This window comes from Myotis nattereri (assembly GCF_964212035.1).
Source record: "Myotis nattereri genome assembly, chromosome: X".
In the NCBI taxonomy this organism is placed as follows: domain Eukaryota; kingdom Metazoa; phylum Chordata; class Mammalia; order Chiroptera; family Vespertilionidae; genus Myotis; species Myotis nattereri.
The window spans coordinates 102,559,273-102,563,129 of record NC_138078.1 but is presented as its reverse complement, the minus strand read 5'-3'; the positions used below and the strand labels follow the sequence as shown (position 1 = coordinate 102,563,129).

General features: G+C 37.2%; 1 pseudogene across 1 annotated transcript; it reads left to right on the top strand.

Annotated features, from left to right (window-relative positions):
- The first annotated feature begins 339 nt into the window (after positions 1–339).
- LOC308511776 (TIP41-like protein) lies at positions 340–927 on the top strand (annotated as a pseudogene). The gene has a single exon. The product of its transcript is annotated as a TIP41-like protein (transcript).
- The last annotated feature ends 2,930 nt before the right edge of the window (positions 928–3,857 follow it).

The following is a 3,857-nucleotide window of genomic DNA, read 5'->3' as shown; positions in this document are numbered from 1 at the left end:
CTTATTGTTGTTTTAATTTGCATTTCTGTGTTGGTGATGTTGAATATCTTTTCATATGTCTATTGGCCATTTTTAATGGGATTATTTAGGTTTTTTTGGTGTTGAGTTGTATGAGTGTATACGTATCAGATGTATCATTGGCAGATATTTTCTCCCATTCAGTAGGTTGTCTTTTTGTTTTGTTGATAATTTTCTTTGCTGTGCAAAAACTTTCTTAGTTGGGATGGAAGGGTGAGGTATGGCTGAGCATGGTAAGGGCTCTGAAGCCCAAGGGGGCTGAGCTGCAGTGAGGCAGCGGATCCAGCCTTTTCTACGTGGCCCACACTGGCTACCTTGGTCATGATGATCCATGGCTTCCAGGGCAGCCACTGGGACTTTTTCTTAGGCTCTGAAAGCTGGTGGTGGCCAAAATTCACATCACCAAGTCAGTGGAGGTGGAGAAGTTAGCTAATCAATTGCGTATGCCATCTCTCCCTGAAATGATGTTTGGAGATAACATTGTAACAATCCAGCATGGTTCTGCCTTGGGGATTGAGTTCAATGCTACACATGCTTTAAGATGTGTAAACAACTACCAAGGAATGTTAAAGTAGCCTGTATGAAGAATGGCAGGAAGGTAGGGCAGAGGGTGAATACTTCAAGGAGGTTATTAAACCGTACCATTTGACCTCTACAAAGATTATAAGGGAATATTACCTGGAGAATCAAGTTAAAGGTTGTACCTATAACAAATCATATAGATACAGAGAAACTGAAAGCTATAGAACAGGATAAGTTTTTTGAAGAAGTTCTCCTGTTTGAGGATGAACTTCATGAGCATGGAGTTTCAATCTTAAAAGTGAAAAGCCTTCCAGCTTTTTCCTGCTGTTGTGATTTTTCTTGACAATTGATGGAGTGCTTATCAGAATGAATGCATCCCAGGAATAAATACTACCTGATCATGGCATATGATCTTATTAATGTATGGCTGAATTTCATTTGCTAATATTTTGTTGAGGATTTTTGCATATGTGTTCATCTGGGATATTGGCCTATAATTTTCTTTCTCTGTAGTGTCTTTAAAAAAAATCTTTATTGTTGAGAGTATTACAGATGTCCTCCTTTTGCTTCCCATTGCCCCCCCTCTACCCAATTCCCACCCTGCCCCAGGCCTTCAGGACCCTATTGTATGTGTCCATAGGTAATGCATATATGCATATAAGATCTTTGTTAATCTCTTCCCTCTCCTTCCCCCCTTCCCTCTGAGATTTGTCAGTCTCTTCCAGGTTTCCATGCCTCTGGTTCTATTTTATTCAACAGTTTATTTTGTCCATCAGATTCCTTGTTCACTTATTTTGATTTTTAGGTTCAATTATTGATAGATATGTATTTATTGCTATTTATTGTTCATATTTTTTTATCCTTCTTCTTCTTCATTTGGTTTTGGAATTAGGATATTGCTGGCCTAGTAAAATGAGCTTGGGAGTCTTCCTTCCTCTTGAATTTTTGGAAATAGTTTGAGAAGGATAGGTGTTAGTTCTTTGAGTGTTTGGAAAAATTAACCCGTGAAACCATTCATTTCAGGACTTTTATTTGTTGGGTAACTTTATTTTTAGTTTTTTGAGGAACCACCATATTGTTTTTTATAATGGTTGTACCAGTATACATTCCCAACAGCAGTGAATGAGGGTTCCTTTTTCTTCACAACCTCTCTAACACTTTTTATTACCTGTCTTATTGATAATAGCCATTATAACAATGTGAGGTGGTATTCCATTGTAGTTTTGATTTGCATTTTCTTAATATCTAGTGAATTTGAACACCTTTTCATATATCTGATAGCCATTTGTATGTCTTTTTGGGAGTGGTGTCTATTTAGGTCCTTTGCCCTTTTTTAAATTGGATTGTTTGTTTGGTTATGGGGGATATTTGTCCTTCTCCAATCTGACCTTTCTGAATAGCTGTCTTCCTGGGGTATCCCCTCATCCTTACCTTGAAAATCCTTTTTGCCTTTCTCTTGTGTTGGATTCCATTTTCTGGACCTTTTATTTCTGTCAGTTTTGCTTTAACTTCCTCATTTTGGTGGATAAATATCCTCAGTAACTTCCTGAAAATATGGTACATTTCTTTAGATCTTGCATGTCTGAAAACACATTGTTCTAATATCTCATCTGATTGTTAGTTCAACTGATATAGAATTCTAGGTTGATGTATGTTTCCTACTGCTGTTGGAACAAATTACCCTCAAGTTAGTGTCTCAAAACAGTGCAAATTTATTCTCTATAAGAAATCTGAATTCGGTTTCAGTGGGCTAAAGTCAAGGGGATGGAAAGGCTGGTTCTCTAGAGGTTCTAGGGGAGAATGCTTTTCCTTTCCTCTTCCAGTTTCTATAGGCCACCTGAATTCCTTGGCTCATGGGTCCTTCCTGTATCTTTAAAGCATATCATTCCAACCTATGCTTCGGTTTTCATATCTTCTTTTTCTTACATTGATCTTTCTGACTTCCCTTTTAATTACATTGGGCCCACTCAGAAAATCTAGTATAATCACCCCCATCTCTAGGTCCTTAACTTAATCACATCTGTAAAATCCTGTTTTTTAGATAACATAGTCACAGGTCCAAGGCTGAGGAAGAGAACATCTTTGAGGGGAGGCATTATTAAACCTATGACAGTTGGAAATTATTTTCCCTCAAAATTTGTCTTCTTGATTCTAGGGATATAATTTAGAAGTTTGTTTCTAAAATTATCTGTGATGTTTTTTATATATAACCAGTTTCTTCCCTCTGGAAGCTTGAACTACTAAAATTTTCTATTTCATTTTCTAATATTTCACTGTGACGTACATTGCTGAGAATAATTTTCTCATTTATTGCTCTGGATACTTCATAGACCTTTTCAGCCTGCATGCTCATATTCTGCAGTGCTAGCAATTTTCCTTGTGTTATTTCTTTAGTAATTTTCTTCCTTCCTCCTTTGCTGTGACCTTTGCGGCGGGGTTCAGGATCTGAAGGAGGGGCTGACACACAAATGAAAATACTATATAAGAAATATGAATTTAGAAGGCATTGGGGGCCAGGTGGAGCCTCTTTCTTGAACAGACACACTGACTTCTGGCCTGGTCTGCTATTTATTTACTTAAATACACATTTGCCCTTTAGCAATGCATACAAGCATATCAAAGGTAAAGTTTGGTAAACAGTAAAAGGATTACCAGGTTAGGGAATTGCCTTGAGCCACCACTATCTCAACAGACAAGGTACTTAGTGTCAGGCCTGCTAACGCCTAAGGCCCATCAGCCTTCTGTGTTCCTGGTGCACTCTTGTGACAGTATTGGCAAGCGGTGGCTTCCCGCACTCCTTTTTCTGTCCTCTATTTCTCCAACTTCTGTAGGTCTAATTTGGCCCTCCAGTACTTGATTTTTCCCCCATTTCTTTTTGTTTTACTCTCTAGGGATGCTTCTTAATTTAACTTTTTAAAATTTTCTATTGATTTTTTAGATTTCTAATACATATAATATTCTAAATTTCTAATAGCTCTTTCTCATTTCTTAAAAGTTCCATTTTTACTGCATACTGTTCTTATGTTTTGACTGTAGTATTTTTCATATTTCTGAAGATATTATTAGTTACATATTTTGGTTCTTTTTGCTTTGATTCTTGTTGCTATTGTTTCATTTTAGAAACTTCCTGCAAATATCTAGGGATTTGGCCAGTCAAAAATGTTTAAGAGTGAGGCACAAAAGAGAAGTTCTGCCTTCCTTGTTGGGACTTGGGAATAAATGAGCTTCACTGTGGAGTAACTGGGAAGAAATTCAATCTTTTCAATGGGAGAACCCCAGATATCACTGTCTGTAGAACATTATACTAGTGCTGGTCA